The sequence below is a fragment of the Talpa occidentalis genome, unplaced genomic scaffold (assembly GCF_014898055.3).
Source record: "Talpa occidentalis isolate TD23 unplaced genomic scaffold, MPIMG_talOcc4v2.1 talOcc4.9, whole genome shotgun sequence".
NCBI classification, from domain to species: Eukaryota; Metazoa; Chordata; class Mammalia; order Eulipotyphla; family Talpidae; genus Talpa; species Talpa occidentalis.
Window position 1 is genome coordinate 88,441,065 of NW_023605305.1, and position 18,679 is coordinate 88,459,743.

An 18,679-nucleotide genomic window follows, 5' to 3' on the forward strand; every position below is an offset into this window, starting at 1 on the left:
TTACATCCTCAATGCCTTCATCGAGGTCATTTCTCGCCTGGAGACCATCGAACTATGAAGCCTCCACTGTCCTTTCGAGGTCCCTTAGATCATCGCCCTGCAGTGGAGCCCTGACTGTTTCCCCTCATCGCCCACTTTCAGCAGGAAGCAGTTACTGATCAGAGCGACGCCCCTTTTCCTAACTGCAGTTAGGGGCTCCATTCGCAGAAGGGGAGGAATAAGACATAGGGCAAGTTAGGGTAATTAGGCAGTTTTAGGGACAGTGCAGGAGGGGACCTCTGAAGAGTTTAGGAAGGCTTCAGAGATAACAACTAAAGGAATGTGTTAACGTTGGCCTTGGTTTCCTTCAAGTGATAACAGAGAGTGTTTTAATTGGAGCAGCAGACTCATTTATGCAAGGAGAAAATAAAAAGGGGTTAGTATTAAGACTGGTGGGCAGCAACCTGTTTTATTCAATAGCTGATGTTTAGTGACCAAATAAATAACTCTGTGACTGGCTAACTGGAGAGAAATCCCTTGTTTGAGCAGAGTAATTCTCATTTGTTACTGAAGATAATACCTCTTGCTGACTAGATAGATGGTTTAGAGTCTGATTTTCAGAGGTCATGGTCTGAGATGACCCAGAAAAAGTCTGTTTTGTATAAGGATGGCAATTTTAAATTTTCCTGTACCTATAAACCTGTGAACACATTATGTGGCTGAACTTAACCATAATTCTGAGACTGACTAACGGATAAAAGGCTTGGTAGCTGTTGTTTTCTTAGCTGACTAGCCGTTTTTCAAAAAAAAAAAAAAAAAATGGGGGAATGTGGAACCAAGCTTAGCCGAGGTTTCGCCATTTTGTATATCCTCCACCTTGCTATGTTAGTCCTTGTCCAGCCGCATTCCGGAGATAGTTTCAGCAGTCACAACCCTCACTCCACTTGGTGACGAAAAAGCAGACCACCCCAGCCACCAATAAGGGCAGTCCTATCCATAAATGGGACAGCATCTCTAACTGTCCAATCAGTTTGAAACTAACCGCACGCGCCAAAATGCCTTTGTAGTAGCCAATGAGTAATTGCCAGCTTCTTGCAAAGTTCGCGTCACTCGCGACCCAATAAGATACCCCTGCTTCCTCTATTCGGGGCTCTCGACCTCTGCCGTTGCATCGGTGCGTGTCGAGGGCCCGGTCTCGAGCCCGTAATAAACTCCCTTTTGCGTTTGCATCAGCTGTCCTTGGATTCTTGGAGGCTATGCTCGCCGAGTCTGCTGATCTTGGGCACAACAATCTCCAAACTCATCAAATTGTATACATTAAATATGTAGTTTTTTGTATGTAAGTCAAACGTTAATGAAGTAGTTTTGAAAAATGACTAGAATCCCAGTTGTAATTATCTGTGGCTACTCAGGAAATAATAAGTATGTGAGTGTGAGTGTGTGTGTGTGTGTGTGTGAGAGAGAGAGAGAGAGAGAGAGAGAGAAAGAGAGAGAGAGAGGTGTGAATATTCAACAATCCTAGTTTGCTTAATTCAAGACTTCCTTTAAAAGTACCTTGTCTTTCTAATTAATACAAAGTAAAAATCAAAATCAACAAGCAACTGTAAACCAGAGACACACTGGGGGGGGCAGTGGGAGGGAGGGAGAGGGAGAGGAAGGACTAGGGTCAAAATAAGGGGGGGGTGCAATTGCATGGGGAGTATAAGCAAAATGAAAATGTATACATTATGCAAAAATGAAAAATGATGTAAGAATTATATAAAATAAAATAAGTCAAAAAATAATAAACATAAATAAATAAAATAAAAATATAAAAAATAAAAAATACCTAGCCTTTTATAGAATAATTTTTGTAAAATACTTAAGTATTAAATCTTAACTAAGAATTATTAGTTTGGCTTGGCCATCAAGTTCATTTAACTTGGCCATCAAGTTCATTTAAAAGAGGTAACTAAATCCTCCTTTCCCTTATCATTTTTCTTGTTCTTATATTTCTTTTAAGTGTCATGACCAAGTATAAAAATGTACCTGTGATATTTCCATTTGAATGACCTGGTGTGTTCCTGAAATTGAGTTTACAAAAGCATAAATGACACAAGGGTGTTGCAGTTAACTAATGTCTAGTATTTGAAATCCCTGAAGCATTGTTAACATTATAAGCATAAAATTTAAAATTTTCCTAGTTGAATTACATACATATAGAGAGACCATATCTTACTTTTATAAAGGAAGTACAAAACACTTATTTGTAGCCAGATTATCATCATTTTGAATTTTCCTTCAAAAAGGAGTTAGATTATAGTTCTTTTTTAAAAAAAAATTTATACGAGCACTGGGACACAGGCCAGAGGCATGGGAGGGTGAGAGAATTCACCAGAGACAGAGCAGGGAGCAGAACAGGCAGAAGGAGCAAAGTACACTGCTGAGGGGAGCAGCGGGCGAGACAGGAGAGGTCTGCTGCGCCATGTGGGTCACCTCCTTGGCCGGTGCTGCAAGGCTGCGGACAGCTTCACAGCACTGCACTCAACCTGCTGCACCACCAGGGAGGCCCTAGATTATAGTTCTTAAGCATATAAGTGAGTTTCGTTTCTTTTTTACCCTAATCCCAGTATAGTGCTCTGTGATGAGATTGACCTTGTTTACTGAGAATAAACACCTAAGAATATAAATAAAATTTTACACAACTTCAAAAATATCTTTAAATATAATAATATTTTAATGTGGGCACATTATTTAAATTGTTGCTGATCCAATTATGTACCCCAAGGAAGTAATTAAACTCATTTGTGTCATTATTAATTTCTCCCCACAAAAGAGAGAGATGAAAAATAGGCCACAGAACTATATGAAAAAAGTCCCAAATTGCTGGCATTGGTGTTACTCTCAATCTTGTGCTGACTTTATGCAGTGTGATTCAGTTTAAACATTGTGCCAGAACAGGTTTTCCTGAAAGAATCACTCTCGCCCGAGTGACCTTTTTTGTTTTCCTTTCTATGTCTAAGACTCTTCCTTTGAAATACTATACCTTGGAATATGAAAGTGATTGACATAAATGGACATGACCTATCCCATCTTTCCTCCCTGTTCTTAGCCTTGTCATTTTAAACTCCAAGACAGTTTCTCTAGGTCTGAAAGGAGAGAGGAACTGCCGGAAGATAAGGTCATCACCCACTTTGGCCTCTTCCTCCATGGCACTCAGTACAGGCCTCTCCGTACTGTTTATCATTCTTCAGCAAATACTTTCCCAGTCAGCCAGTAATAAATTGTGCTGGACCTCATGCTGATTTGTTTACATGTAATGTTTTCATGTAATGTTACAGGAAAACTTGCAAAACTCTTAAGAGGCGAGTTGTCTAAGGACAGTGCCAGTGGTAAATAACTTTTTTCATCAGCATATTTGGTTGCAAGTAATGGAAACCAGACTTAAACTCACATTAGACATAAGGAGGTGCTTTATTGACTTATCTAATTAAAAACTCAAGGATTACTGCTGAGTTCAGATATGGCTTCTGGATCAAGGAGATCAAGTGATGTTTATCAGGACTCTATATTGTCCCTACAGCTTTCTCGTGGTGGCTTCATCCTCAGGCAGACTGACTCTCCTTGGCACTGGGTTGCTCTGCAGACAACTGGAACAACAGCCCCAGTGGAAGTGAAGATCTCCATTTCCAACAGCCTTGCAAAAGTCATGGGCCTGGCTCTGATTGCAGTCACATGACCATCTTGGATGTTCAGAGGATAAACTAAGGTGAGAGGGTTATACTTGTGTCACTCACATGCCCTGGAGCTGGGTCAGATCAGACTCTCCCTCCAAACGTGGGGCTCAATAATGGTGGGCTGGTCTTCAATACAAAGCAGGGAACTGCAGTATGAAGATGAGTGAGATTTGTCTTTATTCTCTAAATATTTCCATCTAATAAGGGAGGAAGAGAGACTTACTCTTGAATTACTCTACTGCAATCTAAACAGTATTCTGAAATGTTAAGGGAATGTCAAGTTGACACTGAGGGCTTAATAATCACAGTTATGAGGAGTGGAGGCCAACCAGGATCTGAAACAGGTATTTAGTGTTGTTGTATGATGTCCAAGCTCGTGATGGCAATACCATACTATATCCCTGCAGATTAAAATGCTCCCATTTTCTAACATGCTTGCCTATTGGCCACACTCCTCTTTCCTCACTGAAAAGTAGCATGTACATAGTCTGAATCATACCTTTCAGATAATTAATGTGCATTTTTACAGTTGGTCTCTATTTATTAAATTCACAGTAGATCATGAGCATCTGCAGAACAAGGACCATCTTCTCTTCCTCACTGAACAATGGGTTGTGCATACGACTATGTGAGCCACCACACAGAGACCCTATTATGTGCACACTGACCTGTATTCTGCTCCTGAATTTGGTGAGTGAGTTCATCTTGACTTCAGAAAAATAAGAACAGTTTCTCTTCTAACAACTCAACCAACAAACTTCCCTCACTTCCTAGGATATCACACTCAGTGAGAAACAGCTTAAATGCTTAATGCCACAGACAGATGTTCTCAGAATTTAGGTGTTATTCTCAGGAAAATTTGGATGATTTTTGACATTTGTAAGCAAGCCCCATATCAGATGCTTACTTGCTATTTAATATTTGCAGCATTTTATACGAGAATACATTAAGTATTGAGAAATATACTAAACATGGCTTCTCAGTAGTGGGAAATGTAAAGGTTTGAATGCACGCAGGCTTAGATTTCAGTCTTGATAGCATGTGGACTTGGACAGTTTCAATGTCACTGAACCTCAATTTTCAAACCTTGGAGGGATGCGGTAGGCTCGGTAAAATATCTATGCAGTGCCTAGTTCAGAGTACATTGCATGTAACTGCTCAACAATAAATGGTTTCTTCCTTAGCTTTTCCTCTCTGTCCTTGCCAAATAAGGCAAGACACATCTTCTGGCATACTTACTTATGCCATCAAGCCTCTACTGGAACAGCAAATGATGACTGTGCCTGAGTCCAAAGCTCTCTCTGTAGACTAACCAAGTGCTTGCTGCCGTCATATTTGTGTTGACACTCCATGGCCTTGCTTAGTGGGGGATGAAGGGAACGCTACCTAGCCTTGATTAATATCCTTGATAAGTATTTCTTTAATGTGAGATACTGGCCTCCTCTGTGAATGCTGCCTTGAAACAGATTTTGTTCAAATCACTTTGATGAACATTTATTGAACACCTGCTGCCTGGAGTCAGACTCCCTCGATTCACATTCCCATTTTGCCCTCTTACTAAGTCTATTTCTTGAGCAAGTGGTTTATTTTTCATCTGTAAAATGCAGTCCTCGAAGTGCTTACCCGAAGGGTGGTTGTGAAGATTCCAAGAACCGTACCCATGAAGTGTTCTGTATGGTCCTCAATGGAAGTTAACTCTTAGTCCTAATTATCAAGTGCAATGTGAAGGAGGCATAAAATGAGCCCAGTAGAGGGGAAGAATGGTGTAATAACTGGTCTTTATCTTCTCAGAGTTCCCATCTCATAGTAGATAAAGAGACAATTACCTTTGAATTACTCTATTTTAATCCAAACTGTATGATAAAACAGAGGAGAGGGCAATTCTAAATATAATAAAGAAGAAAATTAATTTTCATTGGAATTGATCTTATCTACCTGAGATACAATGATCTCTTTCTGATCTTGAAGGGTGTATAGAAACGGATCCTATTACTTAGGTATCCCAAGTAACTTACTCTATATCATGATAGCATGCTACTTGGACTGCATCACTTTTTATATGTACCTGTCATTTATTTCCTAAAAAGATAATTCCTGGCATGGGGAACTGGTAGATGCTCATTTGGCTATTGTGGGATTAGTAAATAAAAAACCATATTTTTAAAACTATAGACAAGATAATTTTGAGTTTAGTAAACTAGTCAGCTAGTGTTAATTTATGGGATCTGCAAAACCAAATTCTTTGCAAGGAGGTCCTTATATATTGGATGGCTACAGTTTTTTGAAAGAAACTCTTAAAAGAACAAGCAGAGTTGTCCATGAAGCGATAGCAGCAAAATTTTTACTGTTGAAATTTCAGATAGAATTAAGTTGGGGCACATCATCTACATATAGCAAACTAGCATGAGCTTGAGTCAGGTAGCCTCAAGTTCAGATTCTCTCTGCATTCACTTCTTATCCATGGAAACTTGAATAAGGTACTTAATTTTTCTGAGCCTTCAAATCTTCTATACAATGGGGATCATAATAACCACTTCACAGAGTTGTGAAAAGCACTTATGTTTACCCACATAAAGGATTGAGCCAGGATCTGGCAAGTAGCAAGTGCAATTGAAATAGAAGTCCCAGTAATGATAGTCATTTATCACTTGGGACAGCCATCTTCATATTGTCCATCAATTTAGACAAAAAAGTTCTCTACAGGTTGATTAGACTCCTTTTGGCCCTGAGAACAAAGAATGTTTGTCCACAAAGGACAGTTTTCCCTAATGTGTTTTTAACTGGCTTTGAAAATTACAAAATAACTTAAATACTCTGAGGGGATGGTCCATCTGTTCAATTTTCAGATCAAATGAGGAATGAGCCCAGTTGAGGGGAAGAATGGATGGAGCACAAGGGACCCAGTAGTGATGCCTTTGAAGTCTTATTGCCTGTCTTCTTTTTTATGAGTAGGCATTAAAACTTACTTTTTTTTTTTTTTTGGTCCTTCCTCAGTGCATTGACTATCTCTGAAAACTAAAAGAGTGTAATCTAGAACTTTGGAATAAGGAATCTGGAGCCATGTTTCTCATGTGAACTTGCTCTAGTCAGTTAAGCTCAATGTGCCTCAGTTTCCTCATCTAGAAAATGAAGACAATAATGGTATCTGTTAGAGTTGTTGGGAGGCATAAAATGAATTAATAGACATATAGTCCTAAAACTAGTACCTCCACATGATAAATATATGCATATTAACTATTACTGGCACTCTCTCTTGCTGAGTGTAATCTGCTTGCTACGTCTTATATTTTTGTATGCCCTCAGAAGTTTTTCTATACCTACAAAAAGTCCTTAAATCAGATTAAATACAATTTTTTAACTGAACTTTGTACCAGGTATCTTAGCTATAAATTCATAAATTTTAATGATTTGCATATTTTCTCATATGAAATAAATATATGGTTTAAAAACTGTTGACCATGTATCCAGTCACATTCTGCCAGTATTAAGCATGCTTCATTTATTATAGTTTTGTGCTAGTTTCTTGGAGCTTTGAAAACAATTCGAAACATGTATTTCCAGTATTATAGTATGTAAAGTAGGAAAATACATTGAGAGGAGATAAAGAGAAATACTATGAATGAATCTACACTATGTTTAAATTCAACTATGTTCATATGATTTATCTATTTAGAAATATATTTTCTCTAATAGTTTGATTAGCTGCTTTGGTCTTGAGAACATAGATGTCATTAAAGATAATTCATATACAGAATATATACATATAAGTATATATTTACACATAGACATGTGAATATAATATATACATGTATATATATAATATATAATGTGTATTATACTTACCCACATATGAACATGTATATACAATCTTATTCTTACATGTATACATGCATGCATAATATATATGTATGTTACATGCTATATATATGTGTGTGTATATATATATATATATGGGCAGAGAAGAGAGGGAGAGAGATAATGAACTTTAGCGAGGCCTTACAGAAATGCAAATAGTGAAGAGATTGTGGTGTGCTTTTCTTAATATCATTGTATTATTTACATATGAAAAAAGTTTAATATTTGTGTCTATACACAGTTTTAGCAGTGGCTGTAAAAGCACTCTCTAATGGTGATGCTAGGATAAAGATTTATACTCTTAAATAGTTAGTGCTATGATATCCCATCTGACCTTAAGAAAATGCCAAGTAATTCTCTAGAAATAGAACTATAAAATGGTCACCTCTTAGAACAGCAGTTCTGTCTGTAAAGGATCTGTTAATCATTTACATGTCTGGGTAGAAATCAATAGCTAACTATTGTTTAATTGGTAAATGTGCCGTGACCTCATCATCTCAATGAAGTCCTCCTTCTAGGAGATTCATCTCTTGGGATAACTGGAATTAGTCTCAGGAATAAGGAATTAATTTCAGAAAGATAATGAGCATGGTTTCAATCAGGCTGAGGGGTAGAGATGATGGGATAGAGAACTTATATCTTAAGATTCTGATTTATCCAGTTTATTACTAATTTACATAAAACATGAATAAAGCTTGACGCCAAACTTGATACTGTACAAAAGATAGAAACTACACTTACTAACAGTATCAGAAAGAAACAAACTTAAAACTGAAATCCAGTTTCAGACCTTTCATTTAGAATAGCAGTTCCACACAGTTTATATGAAGATCGAAGATGTTTTCCAAATTCTGCCTTGCCTTCAACCTTCCTTTCCCTCCTCCTTGGTCTGAGTGGAGGTACATACCTTTATGTTAAAAAACAGAGCCAAGCATTGTCTTCCTAAAACACCTTTAATTTGTTTATGTGAAAAAACAAAACAAACAGAAACAGACAAAAAGCAATTCTCAGATATAATCCCTTTCCTTTTACCCTTATTCTGTAAGTTTACACAATTTATACTGCCCCTTAATGGGCACTATCATTTGATGACTATGGAGTTTTAGGCAAAATCTAATAATCTCTTTAGGTTCCAGATAACAAGGAATACTAATACTTACCTTGACCTATGTATATGGTTTTCTTTAAGAACATGAGATTTACCCTACAAACAAAATTTTAAGTGTACAACACAGTATAATTAGACAGAATATTGTACAGATCTCCAAAACTTCTTTATCTTGCATGATTGAAATTTTATGCATATGAACATCTCCCTACTTCCTCTCTCCCCCAGCACCACCCTTGTTGTTGACCATTTTAAAGTCCATGTGTTTGACTATTTTACATACTTTTTATAAGTGGAATTGTGAGATAGTTGTTCTTCTGTGACTGACTTGTTTCACTTAATGTCTTTAAAGTTCATCCATGTGGCTTAATGTTGCAGGATTTTCTTCTTTTTACGACTGAATGATATTCCATGTGTGTATGTATGTATGTATTTTCCATTTCCTACACACACACACACATTTTCTTTATCTGTTGGTGGATATTTAGGTTATTTTCTAATTGTGGCTATTGAGAATAGTGCTGCAGTAAGCATGAGGATGCTACTATCTCTTCAAGATCCTGGTTTCTTTTTTTTTTTTTGTCTGATTTCTGTTCTTTTGGAGAATTGCTGGATCATGTGACAATTCTATTTTCAGTTTTTTGAGGAACTTCCATACTGTTTTCCTTAGCAATTATTCCATTTTGTATTCTAATTGATAGGGTACAAAGGCTCTAACTTCTCCACATCCTCATCAAAAAATATCTTTCTTTTGTTTGTTTTGATATCCTAACAGATGTGAGTTCATATTTCATCGTGGTTTTGATTTGAATTTCCCTGATGATTAGTGAAATTAGGCATTTTTCTTAAACCTGCTGGTCATTTGTATGTCTTCTTTGGAGAAAGAAAGGCCTGAATGGTCTTTAGTCTATTTTTAAACCGGATTCCTGCCGTTAAAAGGGAGGAGTTTCTCATGTATTTTGGAAATCAATTCCTGACCTGATATGTAGAAACACAGCTGATTTTTTGGCCTTGATTATATATCCTGAAACCTTAGTGAATTTATTAATTTTAAAATTAGTTTTTGTGGAGTCCTTAGGATTTGTACATATAACATCATGTCTTCTCCAAAACATATATTATTTACTTCTTCCTTTCAAATTCAGATGCTTTCTACTTCTTTTTCTTGTCTAATTATTCTGGTCAAGACTTCCAGTACTATATATATCTTATAGATGTTTTGAGATTAGGTGTCCTGATCTTGGAAGAAAACCTTCCATTTTTCACCTTTGGGTATATTAGCTGTGGGTTCGCCATGTATGGTCTTTATTATGTTGAAATACAGCTTTAATACTTTGTTTATTATGCAGAGAACTCAGGAAACATTTACTTACTAGTCTTTTTTTTTTGTTATTAAAGATTTATTTATTTATTTATACAAACACTGGGTACAGTCAGAAGCACGGGAAGGTGAGAGAATTCACCAGAGCCAGAGCAGGGAACAGAAAAGGCAGACTGATGAAATACACTGCTGAGGGGAGCAGCGGGTGGCAGGAGAGGTCTGCGCGCCATGTGGGACCTTCGCTAGTGGCCAGGAATTGAACCGGCGCTGCAGAGTCTGCCGACAGCATCGCAACCCAGCGCTCAACCCAGCGCTCAACAGCTGCCACCGGGGAGGCTGCTTACTAGTCATCTGTAGTAAAAGGATAGAAGAATAGTCAGATGGATGAGATGGCTAGGGTCTTTGTGTTCACCAATCCAAATAGCTCTGAAGCCAAACCTTTGGGTTTTTGTGAAGGTTTCATGACAAAGGCATGATTGATTAAATTATTGACCCTAAGTGATTAATTCAAACTCTAGTCCCTTTCTTCTCCAAGAAACTTGAAAAGTAGGGGTGAAAGTTCCAACCTTCAGTCATTTGGTTGGTTTCCCTAGCAAAAAGCTCCCATCCTTAGAGGATTTCCAAAATTCACCTCTTTAACATAAATTTACATGTGACTAAAGGGGTTTATAATGAATAATGAAAGACTCATTTTACCTTTTTCACTCTGGAGCTATTTTAGGGACTGGGAACAAAACTAATACCCTTGTAACTGTTATACAGAAGACTGTAAGGGTTTTAGGAGCTATGTATTAGGAATTGTATATGAAGGCTACACATATATTTTTTATTATGCCACAATTTCAGTGTTATGATCTGTCCTAGAGAATGTTCTGTTCTTTCTTTCTTTTTTCCTTCCTTCCTTCCTTCCTTCCTTCCTTCCTTCCTCCCTCCCTCCCTCCCTCCCTCCCTCCCTCCCTCCCTCCCTCTTCTTCCTTCCTTCCTTCCTTCCTTCCTTCCTTCCTTCCTTCCTTCCTTCCTTCCTTCCTTCCTTCCTTCCTTCCTTCCTTCCTTCCTTCCTTCCTTCCTTTCTTTCCTATTCTCTTGAGAGGGATGTATTTTGTTGTTGTTGGGTGGAATGTTCTATAAATATCTATTAGGTCCATTGCTCCATAGTATTGCTCAAGTCTGTTGTTCTTTCATTTGCTCTCTAGTTGGTCTATCCATTATTGAAAGTATACTATTGAAGTATTATTGCACCGCTGTTTTTTCCCTTCTAGTCTGTCACTATTTGGTTTATGTATTTATATGCTTTGATATTGGTTGCATGCATATTTATAACTGTTATGTCTTCTTGTTGAGTTGATCCTTTCATCATTATAAAATACCCTTCTTTGTTTTTTGTGATAGTTTTTGACTTGAAGTCTACTTTGTTTACTGTAAGTATAGCCATTTCTGCTCTCTTTTGATTGCCAATTACATGAGTTATCTCCTTCCGTCCCTTCATTTTCAGCCCATGTGTGTCCTCAAAGTGAGAAAGTTTTCATAGAAGTTGGAATGGAAAATTGAGGCAACTGGAGAGGGAGGGGTAAGGTGGACTGCAAGTGAGGAGGGGGCCCAATGGAGTATGGGCAGGACTATGGACCTGTTGGTGGAGGGTGTGTTGTAGCTACATACATCTGAAGGTGAGCCTGTGCTTCTGAATCATATACAGTGTTGTAAATCAATGTTACCTCAATTAAAAAAAATAAAACAAGAAGGTTTTGAGCACCTAAGGGCAGTTGATAATTCTAAAGCAATGGCATGAGTGAGCCAAGTCATCTATATTATTAATGTGCCTGTACACAGTAGCAAAAACACATTAGACTAGACTAACACTGTAATTTGCTAAATATTTATTAGACATTGACTAAACTATCAGAGATTCAAAAGGAAATAAGACAAGCTCTCATTTTATCAGGATAGAGACATATCAACAAATAACTGCCATCTAATCTAATCAAGTTCCCTAGCAACACACAGAGAATGTCAGAGAAAAGTGAAGCAAAGGGATCTGCCAGGTGAACAAATGAAGGAATGATACTCTAGGCAAAACAATATTCATCATGGAGCGAGTTCTGAATGGCTAAAGCAATGTGTAAGCATTTGACTTAGAGTATATACGGAGTATCTTGATATAAAACAGTATTCATCTGAGAAGGTCCATAGTTTTCTGGGTGATTTCAGATGTGAGCTAGAGCCTGAAGAGGAGTGAAAAGAAAAGAGCAAGAAGTTTTGAGTTTGACAGTCAGTGACAAGGTTTTAAGACAAATAAAAGGGAGTTTCGGACAGTAGTATCCAGAGGAGTAAGAAAGTAAGAAACTTTGAGACTGTGCTATTTATTTAAGAAGTTGGATAGTCATAAGAAGCAGAGATAAGGGTAGTAGTTTTGAAAATTGGGCTAGAATCAGAATGAATTGAGGCTTTCTTGATAATGGAATAAAGTTTTACCTTATAGGAGATACTTGTAATACTTATAGACAGAAAGAAAGAACTGAGTGGATGTTGGGATGCAAAAGAAATAGTTAATTGTTAAATAAGGTTGCAAGAGAAGTAGAACAAAACCAACAGCACAGGTGTTAACCGTGATTTTAGAAAAGATTAGGACCAGCTCTTTCTCTAATAAATAAAGGAAGGTAAATCAAGATGCTAAATAATCATACTTACCTACTCTATTCTTTTTTGTTTCTTTATAATAAAGTTACCATGATGAAATTGTGAACTTTTGAATGCATTAGGCAGTTAGACTACAATTGTATAGATGTAACAAGGATAAATATGTTTTGGAAGTTAAGGAAAGAAGCAGTGGTGAGGATCATGACTTATGTTTTGCTTGTACTGCCAGCAAGAAGCATCAAGTCCTGTGTTAAGTCCAATTTCAATCTAACCAGCTCCAGGAGGTGGTGTATGTACATATCCATGATCATGAATTCCATTTACAGTTCATTAAAGTTATGAGATTTATCTTTCTTATAAGGTAACCTCAGACCTCTTTTATAAAGTACTGGCTTAGAGAAAAACAAATAAATACTGAGGATGTTTCAGAAACAGTGTCGATATGGAACAGATGGGGCTGTGTTACTGATTATTTAGCAATTATCAAAAATTAGAAGATACTGTTGGCTTTTGTGTTTAGTCTGGACATCAGGAAGGTAAGAAAAGGCCTAAAGACTGTAGGTATCTGCTACTGAGCAGCGGCAGTCTGACAAACGCAGAGACGAGTGTGACACTCAGCTTTGCAGAGTATTAAGTGTCATGGTTTGCTTCATAATTCAGTAAGTCAAGTTCAGCATTTCCTAAGACCCTTTAACTCTCAATCCTAATTTGTTCCTCTCTGTGGTAAAATTATCCATAATCCTAAAAGATTCAGTCCCCTCTTGATATGGTCACAAACTGAATAAATCCAAATGCCAACATAACTGACAGAAGTTTAGCACTGTTCTTTCTGAGAGACATAGTACCAGTTAAATCTCTAGACATGGAAAGACCTGAGAAAATTATATTTCAGTATCTGATTAAACACAATAAATTAGTTAAATACCACTACTGAGATTTGTGCCGTAGTGGAGTTTAGAACTCCAGTAAGAACTTGTTGGAGATCTTAAGAAAGGATAAATTGCACCTGAAAGATACTTACATTTCAGCAAAGAAATAAAATAGAACTAGGAGAAGCTATAAATAGGATTTTGTTTGTTCTGAAAATGTAAGAGGAGGTCTGTTATTTTGCAGGGAGTCTCAAGATGCATTCCTAGGGCTGGAGACCAAGTTTGACAGTTAAGCCAAATGCATTCACTAGGTCAAAAACCCTTCAGATAGAAGTCTGGCCTGTTTAAAATAGAAGAATCACAGCACCTTCTGGATACAGCGATGTCGTGTAATTTCTTAACTTTCAAACATACCCTCTCTGCCTTCAGTGGAAATAGACACCCCTTACTCACCTTTTCTTCCCCTTTATCAATAACTTGAGGTGATTCTTTGTAGCTGCCTTTAGTCAGGATTTTAAATAGTTCCCCTGCCCAAACCCAAGTCCCCTAGCCCCATCGTAATGAAATGAAAGGACCCCCCTTTGTTTCATTTTCTATAGGCGCCAAAGCTCCTGTTGGACCTCAGTTGGTAACCGGAGTTGAAGGCTTAGCAATTACATCTTCCATGAAAATAAATGGGTAAAAGTAGAAATATTATGGGCTGGTTTTTTGACTAAACTTCTGCCAGCTCTTGCAATGCTTTATGAAGAGATGCCGGCTGATTCAATAAATCTCGGCTGGCTGTTGTCCAGGAAAAATTATCACTCGCCCGTTGAAGGATCGTTGGCTTCTCCTTAGTAAAGGGAGGGGAGGAGGAATGGTTCTGGGTTGTGCATTATACATTAAATTAAAATATATGTTTCACCCATTTAGCAGCCTGAATAATAAAAGCTGTATACAGCTGCAACAACTCTGCTCTATGCATTTTAATGACTGATTTGTGAATATACTAAAATTATAGCCGCTATTCAAATATTTTCCTTTTTTAAGAAGTCACAAATCCCTCCCTTTAAAAATGCACAGACAAACACTTTATAATCTTTTAATAATTTGTACTAAAGAGTTTTAAAGCTTAGAATATGTGGAAATTATTTGTTTTAGGGGCAGTAAATATAATGGACTTGTCAATATGGTATTCAAATAACTGTCAAAATATTTGGAGTGTCTCCAACGAAGGGAACCTAACTCGATTTCTGCATTCAAATGAATTCTAAATAGACAAAGTGATATACAGTTCAAAAGGAAGCATTAGACTATAAAGCACCTTTCCATTTCTCTAAGGAATTGTGATCTACTGTTTCCATAGACTTTTAAATGGCTACTGAGTTTTCAGGTTTCTCAGATGTTCATACTTAAATCAGTTGGAACTAGTTGAGTCACAATTAGAATTGTAATTTGTTTTCTTTCCTTTTTTAACCAAATGGTGAAGAAAGCTAATAAAATTGGTAAATGAACATCTGTAACCTTTAATATGATAACTAGGTCTTTGAAGGGCAACTCGATGCTTTATTGATCCCCAGAGGTTATTTTTCTAACACAGTGCCAGTTTTGATAGAGGAGATTTGTATTTCTTGTATGGTGACCCATAAACCACAAAACAGAAGATTTCTCTGATGGGTCCTAAAAACTAGGAGATTTAGAATCAATTTATAAGAAAATAAAGTGACATGCCAAAGATAACATCAAAATATCCTCAGTTTCTCATCAAAACTTGCAAAAAGATCTGTTAGCTAAGCCATCACATATTTAGGATGCTTATCATCAATGAAAAGAAATTGTTATCAATGAAAAGAAATGGTAAAAATAAGAATGTACCATTAATTCAGATGTCCATCCTTGGGTTGGAAACATGTCAAACATAAAGTTTTATGACCTCTTGAGTAGAACAAATGACCAGAACTCAAACCCTTTATTGTTTGCCATTTCAGTCTGAAAAACACCATGTCTCTTAAGACCGCCCTCCAGTTCTCACTTTATAAAGCATGATTTATGTAAGATAGGATAATTTGGAGATTTTTAGAAACTGGAAAGTAATGTTTTATTTCTGATTGTACTAGTGGTTTATAACAGTGATGATTCAAACTTTTCCAGCAGTCGTTTTTGCACCTGGTAACTGATTGGACTATCTGTTAGGAGGATTAAATTAGAAAAGCTCATTTGGATTATTGTTTTAGAAGTATTGTTCTAGGTGTCAGTAAAATGTCCATAAAAGACCAGATAGTAAATAATTTGGCCATTGGGGAATTTCTTTAATGCAGTTTCTCAAGCCTCCCATTGCATTGCAAAGGAGCCATAGATGATATGTAAAAGTGCCTGAGACTTGTGGATTTGCCTTATAGACTGTTCTAGAACAGTGATTCTGGTCTGTGTTAGTGTGGGATGGGAAGGGAACTTTGGGGGATTAAGGGGGATAAATGTTCAGGAGATTCTCTGCTGAAATTATCATTTTTTTCTTACCAAGTTAACAGAAAATTTATTTTTGACAGAAATAATAACTTAGTGAGGGCTGTAATTCATTAAAAATGCACAAATAATGTAAACAAAGGTCAGAAATTTCTTTTAATATCACTACATCATCAATATGCATAGTATAAAATAGTGATGTCCCATAGAAATTATCAAATAAGATAATTTCAAAATCAAATTTGAAAGTATGATTTCAAGTTTTCTAGCAGCTCTATTTAAAAAGTGGAAAAAGGAAAACAGGTAAAATTAATAGCTTCTCTAGCTTAATACATAAAATATTTTGCATCTAATCAATATTAAAAATTATTAATGGAGTATTTTACATATTTTATCTGCAAAACCTCTGAAATACTTTGTATTCTTTACATTTACATTGCACTTCAGCTTGAACTGGCCACATTTCTAGTGTTCCAAAGCCACATGTGGCTAGTTACTACCAAGTAGACACCACAGGAAAAGATCAGGTTATCAGTTACTTATATTCTCTGTATTATATTTTAAGAACAAGTTGTATAGGATAGAGCTGATGAATGGTCTCTTTCCCCCACCCTGTAACACTGAACCCTGCAGCAACCTAAAAAAATGTCTCCACAGAACAGCGTTTTGGGAAGTGACTGCCAAACAAGGGAGCTGGCTTTTAGGATACACAACTCCATGCCGATCTCTATAGACCCCATAGTATGAACTCGACCATGTAATCCATCCTTTGAAATCTCAGGACTCATTTCAGAAAATTCTTTTCTTTTTCTACCAACAAGGATCAAAAATTACAATGCCAGGAGAGACCAGAGAGAGAAAAATGTGAGAATCCAGCTAGATGAAGATAGTCATGATGGGACCATCTGTGATAAATGACAAGTAAGCGCATTCCAAACACTAAACACTGTGTCACCAAACAAAGTACATCTGCAAATCTATCACTGCCTGTGCAGACCACTGCTCTGTCAGTGGCTATGCTAAACCTGAAGACATGCCACTCTTCCAAAGGAATTAAGATTATTGCATTGAAACCCATAGTACTTGTCTGATCTCTGCCAGATTTGGGAGAGGGGGGAGTCAGATGATCTGACCCACCCTCACCTCTCCGTTTGTCCTGTCTTGTGGGCTGTCCTACCTTGACCAGAAAGACTATCACGAATTCCCTTTCTTTACAGTTTCTCCACTCTTTCTTAAGAACCTGGGGAAAAATGTTCTTTTTTGAAGCTTCTCCAATCTCTCTCTAATGTTCATAGCTGCGCAGATCCACAAAGCCAAAATTCAAAAAGCTCTGGAAACTAAAAGCTTTCAAAAACTCCCCTGTGTGATAAAATCTTACCTGATCTAACTCATTTATCAGAGTAGCCTGACTTCACTGGACCTGACTCTCTTTATAGGTTTTTATTGAGGTAATGATTGTGAATTTTCTCAATGCCAATATTTTAATATTTTTGAAGATAGGTGCTGTCCTATATCCACCAGGATGGTTGATCAATATATGATGCGTAGACCATGTTATTTTTCTAATATCAGGAAAGTTGTGAGACCTGACTGACTCCCAAGGTGACTTTATTTGTTGTAACAGTAAATAAGTAGCATTAAACATACTCCAGGTACCTACATATTTTGACTCCTTTATTTGACACAACAGCTCAATTCACAACAGCTCTATGTGGAAGTAGGGCATAGTGGGGTTGGGTAATTGTACAGGGTCACACCGCTCCTAAGTGGTACCATTAGGTTAAAGCCAAAATTGACACTCAGGCAGCCTGGCTTTGGAGTCTGCCATTTTTACCACTGTGCAAAAATCCCTCCTTATGTCTTGGTGGTGGGTCTCCCTCATTTGACATTTAATGTGTGAATTTGTCTCCTGCATTAGGATTCCTATTCCTTGAAGGCAAGAACTGTCTTCCCAGTGTCTTTTACCTGGGTAGGGTAAACATAACAGCATTGGGAGCAAGAATCAATGGGTTAGAAGAACTCTGAATTTCAGGACTGACTCTAGAACTGCAGACTATGTTCTGTGAAGCTTATTTAACTTTACATCACCTAACAGTTCTTCAACTGTGTCTCCCTCAGTGAAAATGAGGATAGGCACAAGCATAGATGTTCTCACATCAGCTACAGGCAAGATGAGGTCTGCTGCCCACTTATTCGGTCTTTACTCAGAGCCTTGCATGGTATTAAAAGATATCTGTGTCTTGGTTTATCCCCTGTAGTTTCTGGGGTGAGCAATTGCCATTCCCATGTTATAGCCATGAATACCAAGGTTTGAAGATGTGGGATTATGATGGTCAGAAGAGGTGACATTATATTAAAATTTATGTATGGGACTCCACAGTGTGCCATTTTCCTTCTTTGTTTCTGGGTTTCTTCTGAGGCTACTCTATAGGATGATGTTGGAGCTACATTTCTCTGTGTCCAGCCTGGTTGAATTCCTACCTCCTTAGACAACCTGTCATCCCCAAATCCCCCAGGAGCCCCATGGTGGTTCTGGGCTGGGTGCAGATGCCCACTCTACACAGTGCAGTAGCTCAGACCTCCCAGTCCTTGGGGGGCTGGAGGTGTAAGACATGTACCACCACGCCCGGCTGGAGCTACTCTTCTAAGGTACATGTCACTTTCCAAACTCAGTCTTCCTTTCAACCCTCATCTCCAGCCCTCCCAGGTACTCTGGAGGATGTGCAGTCTCTTGAATATTCATTCTGTCCTTTCA

The 18,679-nt window shown here is 37.4% G+C and overlaps 1 long non-coding RNA gene across 1 annotated transcript; it reads left to right on the forward strand.

Moving 5' to 3' along the window:
* Nucleotides 1–3,547: 3,547 nt before the first annotated feature.
* Nucleotides 3,548–16,841, forward strand: LOC119236705 (uncharacterized). Its single transcript, XR_005123152.2, has 3 exons — nt 3,548–3,727; nt 4,251–4,385; nt 16,746–16,841. It is a non-coding gene; the product is annotated as an uncharacterized LOC119236705 (long non-coding RNA).
* The last annotated feature ends 1,838 nt before the right edge of the window (nt 16,842–18,679 follow it).